Below are 19,428 nucleotides of genomic sequence, written 5' to 3' on the forward strand. Positions count from 1 at the left end.
GAGAGAGAGAGAGAGAGAGAGAGAGAGAGAGAGAGAGAGAGAGAGAGAGAGAGGAGAGAGAGAGAGAGAGGGAGAGGGAGGGCTGGGGGAGAGGGAGAGAGAGAGAGAGAGAGAGAGTGAGTGAGGGGGAGGGAGGGGGAGGGAGAGAGAGCAGAGCAGATGAAGGAATGTCCATATCCAGGTGAGTGGAGCCTGGCCATAGAAAACTACAGGGAAGACCTCTGACTCACTGAGGGGAGGCTATAGCTGTGTCTAAAATTGCACCCTATTCCCTATCTAGTGTGTTATTTTTGACCTAAACCGGGTCAAAAGTAATCAAAATTAGGGCATAGGGTGCATTCAGGGCACAAAACCTATTCCTCTCTTTGATCCCGCCATGTTCTCCCCAGTTCCATCCATATGGAACAGCCATCCCATAGACACATTTTCAATATCCTCGAAAGGCAAAATGCCCAGCCAGGCATTGGCCAGTCCTGCAGTCTAGGCCTATGTGCTCAATAACATGCTACATGACTTGCAGCATACACATGTGTCCGGCCCGGCCTTGCCTATCAATCTCATTTAGTGTGAGGTCTGTGCATACCGTGCAGTACTGTGAGGGTCTTCATTGAGACCAGGCTAAAGCAACAAAAGTCAATTCTACATGTATGTATTAGTCTCTCATTGTAAACGTGTGCCAAAGTGAGTATATGAACGCTCTGCATGAACTCTCTGCAACCCAATACTGAATCTGACTTTGAAATTGTTTGTCAAATGTACTTTTTCAGTAACACGCGATGATTTAGACCAGGGGTTCCCAACTCCAGGGTTTCCAGTAGTTTCCACAGCCACATAGTCAAAAATTGCTATATTGTAAAAATTCATGAAAACAAATAGTCTTTTTGGTCTTAATTTAAGATTAGGGTTAGGCATCGTCACATGAATTGACTCTGGAGAGACGAAGCAGGTACGGGGAGTCAAATATTTAATAAAGAACGAGACAGGAACAGCGTCAGCAAACTAATAATACAGACAAAAAACAATCAATGCTGCAGCGGGGAACAGAGCAGGGGAACTGACAAATATGGGGGAGGTAATAAACAGATGATGAGTAAGTCCAGGTGAGTCCAATATTGCTGATGTGCGTGACGAGGGAAGGCAGGTGTGCGTAATAGATGGCAGGAGTACGTGATGCAGGGCAGCCTGGCGCCCTCAAGCACCAGGGGGGAAGAGCGGGAGCAGATGTGACAGGCATAAGGTTAGCATTGTGGTTAAGGTTATGGTTAGGTTGAAAATCACATCTTAAGAAGACCAATTGTAGAAATAGGCAGGGTTTATGACTTTGTGCTTGTGGTAACTAGTGACGACCCAACTCCACACATTTTTGTGTGGAATCCCAGACAAATTCTGTTTCAACTCATTGAGGGCGTGATGATAGGTTGACAAGTTTAATCAGGTGAGTTTGTCTGGGGCTACAACAAAAATGTGTACTGTTGGGGGTACTGGAGGACTGGAGTTAAGAAACACTGCTGTAGATGACTGAGGTTTGGGAAAAAGCACACTGTGAACTACTCATGACAATGAGGCAGTGTTGATGAACGACATGCCTGGACACGACTGGTATCAGATGGAACATAATAGAGGAGTTATCATGTCAAAGGGTGAGCCTGTGGATATGTCCCACATGGTACCCTATTCCCTATTTAGTGCACTACTTTCAACCAGAGCCGATGAATACGGTGCTATTTGGGAAGCAAAATAGTCTTTCCCTCTCCATGACCTTACTCCTCCACACCAAAAGACTTGCTTTTTACTGGGAGAGCTCATAAAAAACCAAGCCCAGACTCCACCTGTCAAGGCGTTAGCCAGCAGTGAGTCATGGCAGGATTTATCACTGCTTTCTCTGCAGAGTGAAGGTCATCTGAGGGAATGGCTGGCTGAAGTAAACCAGCCAGCTCCCCTGGTCCTGCTGAAGGAGGCAGACTCAGAACAGAACAGTACCTGAGTGCTGTTAGCCTAGATGACTAGTGTGTAATTGAGAAATGCATGGGGGAAATGTACTGTAGCATTCCATTATGATTCCTTCAGTAATGCTCATCCCACTCCTTTCACATCTTGCCTGAGAGAATATAATAACTTTTTCCCATTGCTGTGGAGGTAAGGTGGGGAGAGGGGGAGTAATGGGGGGTGGAGGTGAGGTGAGATGGGGAGAGAGAGGGAGTAATGAGGGTTGGAGGTGAGGTGAGGAGAGGAGAGAGAGGGAGTAATGGGGGTGGAGGTTTGGTGAGGTGGGGAGAGAGAGAGTAATGCGGGGTGGAGGTGAGGTGAGGTGGGGAGAGAGAGAGTAATGAGGGGTGGAGGTGAGGTGAGATGGGGAGGGAGAAATGAGGGGTGGAGGTGAGGTGAGGTGGGAAGAGAGAGAGTAATGAGGGGTGGAGGTGAGGTGAGATGGGGAGGGAGAAATGAGGGGTGGAGGTGAGGTGGGGAGAGGGAGGGAGTAATGAGGGGGAGGTGAAGTGAAGTGGGGAGAGAGATGGAGGGAGTAATGAGGGGTGGAGGTGAGGTGAGGTGGGGAGAGAGACGGAGGGAGTAATGAGGGGTGGAGGTGAGGTGAGGTGGGGAGAGAGACGGAGGGAGTAATGAGGGGTGGAGGTGAAGTGAGGTGGGGAGAGAGACGGAGGGAGTAATGAGGGGTGGAGGTGAAGTGAGTTGGGACAGTAAGAGGGAGTAATGGGGGTGGAGGTTTGGTGAGGTGGGGAGAGAGAGGGAGGAATGAGGGGTGGAGGTGTGGTGAGTCACACACACATTTACATATAAGCAGATACACAAACACACACACGCACAAACACACGCACACTCACTTTCACTTCCACATTTTAACACGCAGGCAGGCAGGCAGACACACACACACACACACAAACATGTGTGCCCCCCCTGCACACACACGGCAAGTATGCTCTGATGTCTAAAGCGTTTTTTTGCGCTCACCCCGAGTCATTATTTCAATGAGGAAGGCAGAAATGAGTCAGAGAACTTTCCCCTGGTCTAATAGTACATTCTCAGAATGCCATGACAGAATCTCAGGGGCTGGTTCTCTTTCATCATGTTGAATCCGTAGAAAATGGCAAGAAATTGCTCCTTTTTCCTCCTGTTATTAATCGATGTATTAAGAATGAAATATTACAGCATATGCAATGATCTCATGACACAATCAGTCATACGAACAGCTTTCCATAACAACTACGCATCATAATAAACATTCACACAAAGCTTCAAATATATCATATGGTAACACACCACCATCACAAAGTCTCAAAATGAGCTTTTTTCTCTTCGATATTTTATTCCACGCTACAAATGAATTGGCTTAGCAGATGAAAGAAAAGTGTATTAAGTTAAGTGGTACGTGCTGCATTGAGAAGGTTAGAGAATGTGCATCACATCAAAGCTTGGCCAATTAGATCGGGTCTCCCCTGCTCTAGGAGGGCGTGACTATGAAGGGTCCACTCTAATGGCTTCTTCAGACAGCTGCTCCTCTGAGACACAGAGAAACACACCCTTGGAAACACCTCTCCATCCCACCATCACTGCTTCTTAAACTATTTTTAGTCACAGTGCCCATGGTTCTATTGCAGAGCATGTCCTATAGAAGTCTGGAAGTCACACCTTTCATTTTGTTGTGTATTTTCTACATTGTAGAATAATAATGAAGACATCAAGACTATGAAATAACACATAAGGAATCATGCAGTAACCAAAAAAGTGTTGAAACAAATCCAAACATGTTTTATATTTGAGTTTCTTCAAAGTAGCCACCCTTTGCCTTGATGACAGCTTTGCACACTCTTGGCATTCCCTCAACCAGCTTCATGAGGTAGTTACCTGGAATGCATTTCAATTAACAGGTTTGCCTTGTTAAAAGGTCATTTGTGGAATTTCTTTCCTTCTTAATGCATTTGAGCCAATCAGTTATGTTGTGACAAGGTATACTGAAGATAGCAATATTTATTAAAAGACCAACTCAATATTATGGCAAGAACAGCTCAAATAAGCAAAGAGAATCAACAGTCCATCATTACTTTAAGACTTGAAGGTCAGTCAATGCAGAACATTTCAAGAACTTTAAAAGTATTTTCAAGTGCAGTCACAAAAACCATCAAGTGCTGTGATGAAACTGGCTCTCATGAGGACCGCCACAGGAAAGGAAGACCCAGAGTTACCTCTGCTGCAGAGGATAAGTTCATTAGAGTTAACAGCCTCAGAAATTGCAACCCATATAAATGCTTCACAGAGTTCAAGTAACAGACACATCTCAACATCAACTGTTCAGAGGAGACTACATAAATCAGGCCTTCATGGTCAAATTGCTTCAAAGAAACCACTACTAAAGGACACCAATAAGAAGAAGAGACTTGCTTGGGCCAAGAAACGCGAGCAATAGACATTAGACCGGTGGAAATCTGTCCTTTGGTCTGATGTGTCAAAATTTGAGATTTTTGGTTCCAACCTCTGTGTCTTTGTGAGTAGGTGAAAGGATGATCTCTGCATGTGTGGTTCCCACCGTGAAGCATGGAGGAGGAAGTGTGATGGTGTGGGGGTGCTGTGCTGGTGACACAGTTGGTGATTTATTTAGAATTCAAGGAACACTTAACCAGCATGGCTACCACAGCATTCTACAGCGATACGCCATCTCATCTGGTTTGAGCTTAGTGGGACTATCATTTGTTTTTCAACAGGACAATGACCCAACACACCTCTAGGCTGTGTAAGGGCTATTTGACCAAGAAGGAGAGTGATGGAGTGCTGCATCAGATGACCTGGCCTCCACAATCACCTGACCTCAACCCAATTGAGATGGTTTGGGATGAGTTGGACCGCAGAGTGAAGGAAAAGCAGCCAACCAAGTGCTCAGCATATGTGGGAACTCCTTCAAGATTGTTGAAAAAGCATTCCAGGTGAAGCTGGTGGAGAGAATGCCAAGAGTGTGCAAAGCTGTCATCAAGGCAAAAGGGTGGCTACTTTGAAGAATATCAAATACAAAATATATTTTGATTTGTTTAACACTTTTTTGGTTACTACCTGATTCCATATGTGTTATTTTATAGTTTTGATGTCTTCAATATTATTCTACACCGGTAAAACTGCATACTTTTGTATACCATGTAGTGTATCTACCTCAATACCTCTGCACAGTGATCTGGTACTGGTACTCCCTGTGTATAGCTCCACAGTGATTTGGTACTGGTACTCCCTGTGTATAGCTCCACAGTGATCTGGTACTGGTACTCCCTGTGTATAGCTCCACAGTGATCTGGTACTGGTACTCCCTGTGTATAGCTCCACAGTGATCTGGTACTGGTACTCCCTGTGTATAGCTCCACAGTGATCTGGTACTGGTACTCCCTGTGTATAGCTCCACAGTGATCTGATACTGGTACTCCCTGTGTATAGCTCCACAGTGATCTGGTACTGGTACTCCCTGTGTATAGCTCCACAGTGATCTGGTACTGGTACTCCCTGTGTATAGTTCCACAGTGATCTGGTACTGGTACTCCCTGTGTATAGCTCCACAGTGATCTGGTACTGGTACTCCCTGTGTATAGTTCCACAGTGATCTGGTACTGGTACTCCCTGTGTATAGCTCCACAGTGATCTGGTACTGGTACTCCCTGTGTATAGCTCCACAGTGATCTGGTACTGGTACTCCCTGTGTGCAGCTCCATTCCTGTGTATTTTATTCCTCTTGTATTACTATTTTTAAACTCTGCATCGTAAGCAAACTTTTCACTGTAAAGTCCACACCCGTTGTATTCGGTGCATATGAAAAATACAATTTGATTTGATTTGATCACACACACACACACACACACACACACACACACACACACACACACATACATACATACACATACACACACACACACACACACACACACACACACACACACACACACACACACACACACACACACACACACACACACACACACTTTAAACCCCCTATGGTCCTTTGAGACCCCTCTTTTCAAAGTCACTGAGATCTCTTCTAGCCATGGTAGCCAAAATAAAGGGCAACTGCACATTTCTATTCATGACCCTAAGCATGATGGTATGTTAATTGCTTAATTAACTCAGGAACCACACTTGTGTGGAAGCAGCTGCTTTCAATATACAGTGTAATTTGTATCCCTCCTTTTCTCAAGTGTTTCCTTTATTTTGGCAGTTACCTTTACATCATGACAGAGCAGCAGACGTTCTTGGAATAATCCAGACTAAACACAAAGCACATTCTTGCAATATAACTCCAGCCAGATGTCTAGGTCTTTTTGAGGTGTCATATACAGGTAGATATAGTATTTCATTTTTCATTTTTTTTCGTGCCAGTGTTTGATATCTTGGTAAGATCAATATAGACCAGTGGTCACCAACCGGTCGATTGCGATTGACTGATCGATTTTCAAGGCATTCCTAGTCGATCACCAAACGTTTCTGTAGAAAAGCTAATGATAAAGGCTTACGTTTCTTCTTTTTTGTGTATGTTGCGCTTTGGCGGTAGGTGCACTCGATTCAGAAGTCATGCACACTGGGTAGGCAAAGTATTCCCATTTTGGCACATTTCATTTGTCTGAAAAGACCTGGAGATCTGTGGCTAAAAAAAGAGAAGAGCCTACAGCGCTGGCCAACAGATAGCTCAAATCCCCTTGCCTTCAACTTCCACGGCCACTGCAGTTTGATACTAGACTACATGAGATTTCATAACTTTTAAAACCATATGACCAGAGAGAGACAGTCAAAGAATAAAGCAAAGAGCTGCCGTTTTTATGAGTGAGTTCATGTTGAAGTTTTTATTCAACACTATCACCACTGTTTTATTCAACACTATCACCACTGTTTTATTCAACACTATCACCACTGTTTTATTCAACACTATTACAAAACATAAGATGCACTTCTCCCTACTTCCACTCGCACTGCAATGAATGAGTCGCCAAGTGTATCGATAGTCATGCTTTCTAATTATTATTAGCAGCTCGTCGTGTCTATTTTAATATTGAGGAATATTTAACTATCTCTGGTCAAAGGAACAACATGAGTTTGTGCATGAGGCAGATGCAGTGCGACTCGAGTTTCACCATCAGGTGGAAGACGGTGTCTCCTCTCTCTGGTCAGTCTCACCGGAGTCTCACTCATTTCAATTTATGCTCAGCTGTGCTTCACAAGTGCTACACCAACTGATCTATTTTGTTATCAAAGCTTGAGTTTTCATATATAAAATGGTCTGAGAAGAACCAATTTGCTGTGATAATGTATTAAGACTACTGCACGAACTTCATTCCCATAGAACTGGTTTTATCAGGTTAATGTTACAATTTAAGTTCTTTTTTTTTTTTAATCGGAGAGGTAGATCTTGGTTTGCTTTTTGACTGTGAAAGTGATCTTGACTCAGAAAAAGCTTGGTGACCTCTGACATAGACTGATCATGATTCCAGTAAGTGGTGGTAATCTTCACCGATGAGATTATTCAGATACAGTCGATTCTGTAAAACTACCACTCGTTTATTTCTGTCCTTTAATTCCCCCACAGAATATCTTCTTTCTCTAATAAAGATGACACAGATTTTCTGAGGCAACACGGCATGCCATTACCACACATGCAATCCTCTAGTGAAAATGTGCACGTCTTTCCTCTGATGTCAGAGAAAGAGTATGATCACCTCAATATGCTCATCACCAGAACTGTGAAACCGTACCTGCAGTGAGGAATACTACATTTCCCCCAACACAACACAAACACTTTATTTTCACGATTGAATAAAAGACTAAGCCACTAGAGGCATACGACACTCCATCAATGTCAAAACCCCCGAACATCATTGTTTTACTTCATTTTACTAGCAATCGAATACATTTCGCCAGTGTTTTTCTCTCCCTCTGTACTCCCTCTATGGCAGCCGGGGACAGGTAGGGCTCCCGTCTGTGGATGAGGTCACTATGGATTCTCTTCAGGCCTTGTAACAATGCACAGTAGACTGCCAGGCCATCAATGACTGGCTTTCTCCCTGGGGAGCCACTGTTTACTCAGCACAGGGTGGAGGGGAGGAGGGAAGAGGGGGAGGGGGAGGGAGGGGGGAGGGACAGGCAGGCAGGCAACAATGGTGCTCCTGGGCCTGAGTGCCTAATATTGATGTCATACTACTCATCCCCGCATTATCTCCTCTAATGATTAGGCTGATCTCAGCCTGCAGGGCCAGGCTATACCAGCCTGCAGGGCCAGGCTATACCAGCCTGCAGGGCCAGGCTATCTCAGCCTGCAGGGCCAGGCTATACCAGCCTGCAGGGCCAGGCTAAACCAGCCTGCAGGCCCAGGCTATACCAGCCTGCAGGGCCAGGCTATACCAGCCTGCAGGGCCAGGCTATGTCAGCCTGCAGGGCCAGGCTATCTCAGCCTGCAGGGCCAGGCTATACCAGCCTGCAGGGCCAGGCTATACCAGCCTGCAGGGCCAGGCTATGTCAGCCTGCAGGGCCAGGCTATACCAGCCTGCAGGGCCAGGCTATACCAGCCTGCAGGGCCAGGCTATACCAGCCTGCAGGGCCAGGCTATCTCAGCCTACATCTCCCTCATGTCTCTGTCTCCTTTCTCTCTCTCTCTGATTCTCTCTCTCCCACCCTGTCTCTCACACAGACAATGTGCGTACAGTTTTTATTTTCTGCCCGCATCTCTCTGTAATTCTGGGTGCACTTAAGCGAATAAGGTTTTCCTCACATAAGGATGTTTTATTAATAAATTGGATAGACTAAGGTGACTATGTGTCAGCATCACATACAATGCCCTGCCTCAGGGACAACATGTTCCTCTAGACAGGTGCATTCAGCAAGGTGATTCAGATGTCTCCCTTTCACTATACAGTCAATGGAAATACAGTGAACCCGCACTTTAACCTCATAGTCATTGTATCATTTCACTGTATATCTGATTGATTCGAAACCTAAACTACCCACTAAAGAGAGAGGCAATGGCCTTACCTTTCAATAACACTTATATCTAAACTGCCAACTTCAACTTGAAGCCAAGTTGTCAACTCTCTGTGTGATGTAATATATTAATAATAATAATATAAGCCATTTAGCAGACGCTTTAATCCAAATGTAGCTAAACATACAGTAGAGTAACTATTTAAGATTGTGTTACACACCATGTAGCAAAACAATTACTCACAGACAAAGAAATCCCCGTCCGCCAATTGCCCCATACAGTGGAAAGTGTGAATCACCAAACAGTCACTTTTAATAAAGACACAAATCAGTGGAAACGTGGGTTGTGCCTATACCCCTCAGCATTTCCACAGAAAGAAACAATCTGCAAGGTTTATAATATGATCATAAAATAATACAACATTATTTCAGTGTAGAGATATTTAGCTCTTCTAAAACTGGTGGAAGCAACGACATCATCAATTTGATCTAATGATGACGTCCCAGACACACTTGAGACGTTTCAGTCTTTCCATGCACTTTTGAAAAACACTAATCCAACTGAAAACAAACATGACCACAAACATCCTCTTCATGCTTTCTTTATTTAGCAGAACAAGTTCAAGTAAAGTAAAGTAAAGTAATAGGATTTCTTAGAACTGATTCTTTATTAACACCTGCATGTCTGGCCTTCTGCCCGGGCTGTGTCACCCACTCCACCTCAGTGTCCTCTTTCAGCCTCCAACACTGACATCATCAAGTGCCTGAAGGGCCTGTGTGGCTCCGCTCCATGTGTACCTCTCCTTTGCCCATTCTAGGGTTTCATGTAACATAAGGTGTAGTAGGTGGATAATTGGTCCTCTGATGTCTGGCAGGTCACTCTATCGCTAGATGCTAAAAATACACTGCAACGCCATGTGTCCTCACTCAGGGCAGAAGGCAGGCGGGCAGGAGGTTTGCATTGGCCATTGGCCATATTGATGATGGAAAAACAAATAAGAGATATTTCTAAGTGACTCGAGTGGAAACAAGGAAGCAGAGTTCTTCCAATACATTGCTCTTCCTTCCTCATCACGCTAAGTGAAATTTCATGTGATCACTTCGAGTTGGTGAAAAGAAAAATAAGCCTATGTGTTTCTCTTATGCAATGTAGCATATCTGTCAGCCTTCAAGTAGTACCTAACATTTACTTTCAGGTTGTACTTTTTTTTGTCAGTTCAACTTGAGTGAGAAATTTTCTGAGACTAAATTGGTAGCCTGCAACAGAATCAGTCACCTTAGATGAAGGGTTCACTTTCAAATCTGTCGTGTCTCTCTCTCTCTCTCTCTCTCTCTCTCTCTCTCTCTCTCTCTCTCTCTCTCTCTCTCTCAAAATATACAGCTGGTTCATTATTCACAAGCCTGCGGGTTGACAGTCTAGCAGGTTAGTAGCATGTGTAAGAACCTGTCTTGCCTGATTTTATCTCTCAACGTTTCGTTATTCTGGGCACCGAGTCAACCGATAGGAGCGTCATCCGAATTTCTTTGGTTTCCACAGGGGTGGGGAGGAAGGGGTCACAGAGCAGTTAAACCGCCTCCTTTTCCCTGGCAGAGAGAGAGAGCGATAGAGAGAGAAGGAACATAAAAAGCGACATACCAATTAGGATCTGGCTAAAACTAATTCAAAAATATCCTTTGCATGCAAAGTAAAACCCCAAATAATACATGCAGAGCAGAATTAAGATTATACCCACTAATTATATATATTTTTTGAAAATAACTTATTTTACAACCATATCAAAGGAACCAATGCCCACACATTTGACCACAAAGCCCTCACCTACAGAAAGATTAACCTAGAGAAGAGTGGTTGTGGGCCTCTTTAGACAAATGCAAACAGAACCCACAGAACCCCAGGACAGCAAAACAATTAGAACCAACCAAACAGAGAGTACACAGTGGCAGAATACCTGACGACTGTGACTGAGCCAACATTAACAAAATCCTTCACCATGTACAGACTAAGTTAGCCTTGTTATTGAGAGAGGCTGCCATAGGCAGACCTGGCTCTCGAGAGAAGACAGGATATATAGCCACTGTCCACAAAATTAGGTGGAAACTGAGTTGCACTTCCTAACCTACTGTCAAATGTATGACCGTATTAGAGACACATATTTCACACAGATCACAAAGAATTTGAAACATTGATATATCCCTTATCTGTTAGGCGAAATGTGTGCAATCACAGCAGCAAGATTTGTGACCCATTGCCATGAGAAAAGGGCAACCAGTGGAGCAAAAACAACATTGTAAAGACAACATACCTTTATCTATTTATTTATCTTCCGTTACTATTTGTACTTCAAATATTTGCACATTGTTAAAACACTGTACACAGCTGATAACATAACACTTAACATGCCTTTATATTTTTTAAACCTTTGAGTGGAATATTTACTGTTAATTTCTAATTGTTTTTGTTTTATTGTTTTTTGTTAATAGATTATTTCACTTGCTTTGTTAATGTACACATATGTTTCCCACGTCAATAAAGCCCCTTAGAATTGGAGAGAGGCCTGCCTGCCTGCCCGCCCGCTCTACTTGGCTCGGTAGAAACAGATGTCAAACAGGAACTCAGTGTTTAACGTCTCCTCTGCAACAAGCTTCCTGGAGACAGACTCCGCCTGGCCTCGCTCTGTCTCAGGGGCCAACCGCCCTGCAAACTGCTGCCTCATACTGAACCTGGGTCAGCCTGTGACACACTTTCGGCTGTATCTTGTGAAGATTCTAAACTAAATAAAAACATAACACACATTCCACATTCACCCCTCCGTCTGTGCCTGCTTTGGAAATAGGGTGTCAGAAGAGTTGTTGTTCAGAGCTGGAGCACAACAGTCACGTGTCATGTGTTTAGCCCTCGACTAAACTACTCTGAATCTCCCCAAGCACACAGCAGAGATAGCACACACTGAATTCCATTGAAGTAAAACTGATGTGCTTCTGTACTTGGTTGAATTGAGTACAATACCTCAATCACATCATATCCATCTATTAAATCAACAAAAATAGCTGTACATAAACATCACCTGCAGAGTAAAACGTGAAGGAGATCCTAGCTTTGATCTTTTTTCAAACGGACCCGTTTCTACAATGTCAATGAACACCGCAATCATCACTCTGATCATTAAGGCTCTGTTATGCACAGCGAAACACAAGTATTTGTGGCTGAGTTAACGGTTCAACAGTGATACTTGAACATAGGGTTCCAACTAAGCACCAGCTCCAAAGGCCAACTGCTCCCCATCGTCTGCCTTTCTATACATAGAACACCTCACCCACCACAGTTATCACGATGCACAGGCTTGCATTCTGCAGCTGCGCACAAAGGGTCTGCTATAAAGTACAGTACAACTGAAGATACACTTTCATCAGACCAGAGCATCGTCTTTCACACACCATGGGACACAACGACACATTAAGGCCAATTAATGCGGGGAAATCCATTTGATAACAGAGCAAACCGGTACCCAGTTGTTATAGTTGCTGTATCAGAATCGTTCATCAGACTACGATCTGGAGAGCCAAGTCTACCCGAGTGTTTGTTCGTCACCTCCCCAGTCTGTATCAGCCCCTGCACTGGTGGGCTCCGCTATGCTCTGAGTTGATTTGTTTGGACAGTATTGTGTGCATTACACAGCTGGAAATCACACAGCATGTTAACAACCCAGCAGGGTCTAACAGGGAACCAAGGAAAACACAGCCACAACCAAGAGATAACCCACCGAAAGCCCTCTTAGAAAAGTCTAGACCATAGATCAGTGCAGTGCTACACGGAACTCTAGTGCTACACGGAACTCTAGCGCTACACGGAACTCTAGTGCTACACAGAACTCTAGCGCTACACGGAACTCTAGTGCTACACGGAACTCTAGAGCTACATGTAGCAACCCTGTGTTAACAAACGTGGATATCGACTGTGCCACTTCAGCATGCTTTTGTGGCACAGTCAATGCCACGCAAGAATCGCCGACCACCACAGACGTGCTCCCTCTCCCTTCCTGATTCATTTACACAACAATCAGAGCCAGCTGCAGATAGGGGGAAATCAGATGTTCTACATTTTGATGGTATATTTATAATTATATAAAATATATGTAACAAATGTTCCACCAACAGGTTTCTGTGCCAAAGCACCACACAACCAAGAAACAAAGTATACCGACATCAGGCGCTTCAATATCATGGTTTGTGTTTTCAACACCACAGTAAATAGACTATGTCAATCTCAACAAACAGAAAATACATCTCTCCCTACCTCGTAGGCCTAACCAGTATCGAAGCCTTGGCTTGACAATCTGTGATTGGCCCATGTTGACTCCAATGCTTCCCACAGTTGTGTCAAGTTGGCTGGATGTCCTTTGTGTGGTGGACCATTTTTGATACACACAGGAAACTGTTGAGCGTGAAAAACCCAGCAGTTTTGCAGTCCTTGACGCAAACCGGTGAACCTGGCACCTACTACCATACCCCGTTCAAAGGGACTTCAATATTTTGTCATTTACCCTCTGAATGGCACACATACACAAGCCATGTCTCAATTGTCTCAAGGATTAAAAATCCTTCTTTAACCTGTCTACTCCCCTTCATCTACACTGATATAAGTGGATTTAACAATAAGGGATCATTGCTTTCAGCTGGATTCACCTGGTAAGTACATGTCATGGAAAGAGCAGGTGTTATTAATGTTTTGTACACTCAGTGTATTTTAAACAGTGAATAATAAAGTCTCTGGCTATGGTGTTATTCTAGTGGACATCTCTAACAAATGAGACCGTTATATTTTGTGCCAAACACCTCTCTGGGCACAGCACCTCACAGTATGGCTAGTTATATTGTTGTGTCTAACACCTGTCTGGGCACAGCACCTCACAGTATGGCTAGTTATATTGTTGTGTCAAACACCTGTCTGGGCACCTCACAGTATGGCTAGTTATATTGTCGTGTCAAACACCTGTCTGGGCACAGCACCTCACAGTATGGCTAGTTATATTGTTGTGTCAAACACCTGACTGGGCACAGCACCTCACTGTATGGCTAGTTATATTGTTGTGTCAAACACCTGTCTGGGCACAGCACCTCACAGTATGGCTAGTTATATTGTCGTGTCAAACACCTGTCTGGGCACAGCACCTCACATTATGGCTAGTTATATTGTTGTGTCAAACACCTGTCTGGGCACAGCACCTCACATTATGGCTAGTTATATTGTTGTGTCAAACACCTGTCTGGGCACAGCACCTCACATTATGGCTAGTTATATTGTTGTGTCAAACACCTGTCTGGGCACAGCACCTCACATTATGGCTAGTTATATTGTTGTGTCAAACACCTGTCTGGGCACCTCACAGTATCGCTAGTTATATTGTTGTGTCAAACACCTGTCTGGGCACAGCACCTCACAATATGGCTAGTTATATTGTTGTGTCAAACACCTGGCTGGGCACCACACAGTATGGCTAGTTATATTGTTGTGTCAAACACCTGACTGGGCACAGCACCTCACAGTATGGCTAGTTATATTGTTGTGTCAAACACTTGACTGGGCACAGCACCTCACAGTATGGCTAGTTATATTGTTGTGTCAAACACTTGACTGGGCACAGCACCTCACGGTATCGCTAGTTATATTGTTGTGTCAAACACTTGTCTGGGCACAGCACCTCACAGTATGGCTAGTTATATTGTTGTGTCAAACACCTGTCTGGGCACAGCACCTCACAGTATGGTTAGTTATATTGTTGTGTCAATTACCTGTCTGGGCACAGCACCTCACAGTATGGCTAGTTATATTGTTGTGTCAAACACCTGGCTGGGCACCTCACAGTATCGCTAGTTATATTGTTGTGTCAAACACCTGGCTGGGCACAGCACCTCACGGTATGGCTAGTTATATTGTTGTGTCAAACACCTGTCTGGGCACCTCACAGTATCGCTAGTTATATTGTTGTGTCAAACACCTGGCTGGGCACCTCACAGTATCGCTAGTTATATTGTTGTGTCAAACACCTGGCTGGGCACAGCACCTCACGGTATGGCTAGTTATATTGTTGTGTCAAACACCTGTCTGGGCACCTCACAGTATCGCTAGTTATATTGTTGTGTCAAACACTTGACTGGGCACAGCACCTCACAGTATCGCTAGTTATATTGTTGTGTCAAACACCTGGCTGGGCACAGCACCTCACGGTATGGCTAGTTATATTGTTGTGTCAAACACCTGTCTGGGCACCTCACAGTATCGCTAGTTATATTGTTGTGTCAAACACTTGACTGGGCACAGCACCTCACAGTATGGCTAGTTATATTGTTGTGTCAAACACCTGGCTGGGCACAGCACCTCACGGTAAGGCTAGTTATATTGTTGTGTCAAACACCTGACTGGGCACAGCACCTCACAGTATGGCTAGTTATATTGTTGTGTCAAACACCTGACTGGGCACAGCACCTCACGGTATGGCTAGTTATATTGTTGTGTCAAACACCTGACTGGGCACAGCACCTCACATTATGGCTAGTTATATTGTTGTGTGAGTGTTTGTGTACTGAGGAACATGTCACTTGGTTTCAGACGAAAGCCACTTTAAATGTCCTTTGTTGGGGCTTTCATCACTGGTAACTGTTGCATGGTGTAAAATGTGACAAACATGACTTCTCTTTAGAGCGTGTGTCATCCTGCAGCACAACCTGTCACCATTTATAAAGCACATGTTTATGTCATTTTTGACATAGTGGGTTATGTCACATGTGACATTGGTAATTATATCACACAGTTATGTAACATTTGTGAACCCTTTATAAAGCATGACATATGGTTATAGATGCTTTGTCACATTTATGCTAAAGATGCCATTATGAATGCTTTATGAAGCCTTTATAAGCTCAACTTCATTTGAAGCGGGACCAAATAGTTGGACAGATATCTGGGGGCTGAGTCCGTGATAATTCAGTGGACCAAGTGGAATTAATACTGCTCTTTTTTTCCACAGATAACCAGCCTAGCTGCTTACAATGCTTGACTTCCAGATGAGTATGAGGGGGAAGTTTAAGTACAATTCTTACAAGCATGTTTTGGCTAGTCTGTAGATTTTATTTTTTTGATGTTTGGAGCTGCTGGTGAACCATGATGTGCAGGCATAATAAAAGTGACACTGGATTAGCCCACTTGCCAGTCTTTAGGGTTTCAATGTCAAGACATTTTGAGGATGGGCTGGAATCATATTTTGGACGAACACGCTCATGATAACAGGAGAGTTTTGAAGTAGCCTAATCAGACTAAAACATTGTGACTGGTTATGTTTATGCCACATATAAAGGATAATACATTAAAAAAGTTCAATGACAATATTTAGGCTATATTGCAGCGTTAATCAAATCAATCCAGGATTTGTTAGGTTCTAGTTGCGCAATGAACAGCTGCTCGGATTGGAGAGGAGGCAGAGCAAAGCGTGTGATAGGCTTTCCTGAATAACCGGGCCTGCTGGGAACATACAGTACCATTCAAAGTTTGGACACACCTACTCACTCAAGGGTTTTTTGTTTATTTTTTACTACTTTCTACATTGCTGAATAATAGTGAAGACATCAAAACTATGAAATAATGCATATGGAATCATGTAGTAACCAAAAAAAGCGTTAAACAAATCAAAATATATTTTATATTTGAGATTCTTCAAAGTGGCCACCCATTTGCCTTGAGAGCTTTTGGCATTCTCTCAAACAACTTCACCTGGAATGCTTTTCCAACAGTATTGAAGCAGTTACCACATATGCTGAGCACTTGTTGGCTGCTTTTCCTTCACTCTGCGGTCCAACTCATCCAAAACACTCCGAATTGGGTTGAGGTTGGGTGATTGTGGAGGCCAAGTTATTTGATGCAGCAGTCCATCACTCTCCTTGGTCAAATAGCCCTGATACAGTCTGGAAGTGTGTTGGGTCATTGTCCTGTTGAAAAACAAATGATAGTCCCACTAAGCGCAAACCAGATGAGATGGCATATCGCTGCAGAATGCTTTGGTAGCCATGCTGGTTAAGTGTGCCTTGAATTGTAAATAAATCACAGACAGTGTCACCAGCAAAGTACCCCCACACCATCAAACCTCCTCCTCCATGCTTCACAGTGGGAACCACACGTGCGGAGATCATCCGTTCACCTACTCTGCGTCTCACAAAGATGCAACGTTTGGAACCAAAAATCTCCAATTTGGACTCCACCGGTCTAATGTCTATTGCTCGTGTTTCTTGGCCCAAGCAAGTCTCTTCTTCTTATTGGTGTCCTTTAGTAGTGGTTTCTTTGCAGTAATTCGACCATGAAGGCCTGATTTATGCAGTCTCCTCTGAACAGTTGATGTTGAGATGTGTCGGTTACTTGAACTCTGTGAAGCATTTATTTGGGCTGCAATCTGAGGTGCAGTTAACTCTAATGAACTTATCCTCTGCAGCAGAGGTAACTCTGGGTCTTCCTTTCCTGTGGCGGTCCTCATGAGAGCCAGCTTCATTATAGCTCTTGATGTTTTTTCGACTACACTTGAAGAAACTGTCACGGTCTTCCTCCTCTTCATCTGAAGAGGAGAGGCGAGAAGGATCAGAGGACCAAAATGCGGCGTGGTATATGTTCATAGTGAATTTTAATAAAGAGAACACTGAACACTGCAACACTGTACAAAAGAGTAACCAAAAACAATAAACCAATGACGACTGTGAAGCTACAAATGAGACCTGTGCTGACACAAGCCACTAACATAGACAATCACCCACAAACAAACAGTGCAACCCAGGCTACCTAAGTATGATTCTCAATCAGAGACAACTAATGACATCTGCCTCTGATTGAGAACCATACTAGGCCGAAACATAGAAATCCCCAAATCATAGAAAAACAAACATAGACTGCCCACCCAACTCACGCCCTGACCATACTAAATAAATACAAAACAAAGGAAATAAAGGTCAGAACGTGACAGAAACTTTCAAAGTTCTTGACATTTTCCAGATTGACTGACCTTCATGTCTTAAAGTAATGATGGACTGTAATTTCTCTTTGCTTGTTTGAGCTGTTCATACCATAATATGGACTTGGTATTTTACCAAATAGGGCCATCTTCTGTATACCACCCCTACCTTGTCACAACACAACTGACTGGCTCAAACTCATTAAGAATAAAGAAATGACACAAATTCACTTTTAACAAGGCACACCTGTTAATTGAGATGCATTCCAGGTGACTACATCATGAAGCTGGTTGAGAGAATGCAAAGAGTGTGCAAAGCTGTTATCGGGGCAAAGGGTGGCTACTTTGAAGAATCTCAAATATAAAATATATTTAGATTTGTTTAACACTGTTTTAGTTACTACATGATTCTATATGTGTTATTTCACAGTTTCGATGTCTTCACTATTATTCTATAATGTAGAAAATATTTTTACAAATTAAGAAAAACCCTTGAGTAGGAATCATGAGTAGGTGTGTCCAAACGTCTGACTGGTACTGTATATGGCCACATAATTATAGGATGACTTGGGAGAATCTGCAACAGACCGCGCACCTCAGTATCAGAAGTAATAATACAGCCAGACTGGCCTGCTACGGTGCCTTTCTAGACCTTATAAACTGTCCAGACTAGACCCACAACTGATCCAAATAGAATGACACATTCAAAATAATAATAATACAATTGTTATACAATAACACAATAATTAATTGCATTGTGGTGTGGTAGGCTAGGGTAGGATAATTGTACTGTTCTTAAACAAGATCAATAGGGGAGCTTTTTTAGCTGCGTATGTCTCATGTCTTCATTGTTCTATCATGCGTGATGATGCACCTGGCCTCCCCGCTGCCTATCAGATATTCCTATTTGTTCTTGTGGACTTATATGGAATATTTAGTGCATCAAAGCTGGGACCGAGAGACTTAAAAATATAGACCAATAAAATCTCAAGGCCATCAGACTGTTAAACAGCCATCACTAACACAGAGAGGATACAGACTTGAAATACATCCACAGGTACACCTCCAATTGACTCAAATGCTATCAATTAGCCTATCAGAAGTTTCTAAAGCCATGACATAATTTTATGGAATTTTCCAAGCTGTTTAAAGACACAGTCAATTTACACGGAACCCAACCGGCTGCGCACGTGCGCCATTGTGCAGAAATGTATTTTGTCCCTCCATACCAAACGCAATCACGACACGCAGGTTAAAATATCAAAACAAACTCTGAACCAATTACATTAATTTGGGGACAGGTCGAAAAGCATTAAACATTTATAGCAATTTAGCGTGCTAGCTTGCACTTACTTGCTAGCTAATTTGTCCTATTTAGCTAGCTTGCTGTTGCTAGCTAATTTGTCCTAGGACCAAATAATTTCTAGTCATCTCTCCTCCTGCCAGGCTTTTTCTTCTCTTGACTTTATATTGCAATTGGCAACTTTCA

General features: G+C 43.4%; 1 protein-coding gene across 1 annotated transcript in view; it reads right to left on the reverse strand.

Moving 5' to 3' along the window:
- Window positions 1-19,428, reverse strand: part of LOC115107659 (transcription regulator protein BACH2-like) — a 107,521-nt gene that overhangs the window by 65,110 nt on the left and 22,983 nt on the right. The window lies entirely within an intron of this gene.

Source organism: Oncorhynchus nerka, linkage group LG24, assembly GCF_034236695.1.
Source record: "Oncorhynchus nerka isolate Pitt River linkage group LG24, Oner_Uvic_2.0, whole genome shotgun sequence".
Classification (NCBI taxonomy): domain Eukaryota; kingdom Metazoa; phylum Chordata; class Actinopteri; order Salmoniformes; family Salmonidae; genus Oncorhynchus; species Oncorhynchus nerka.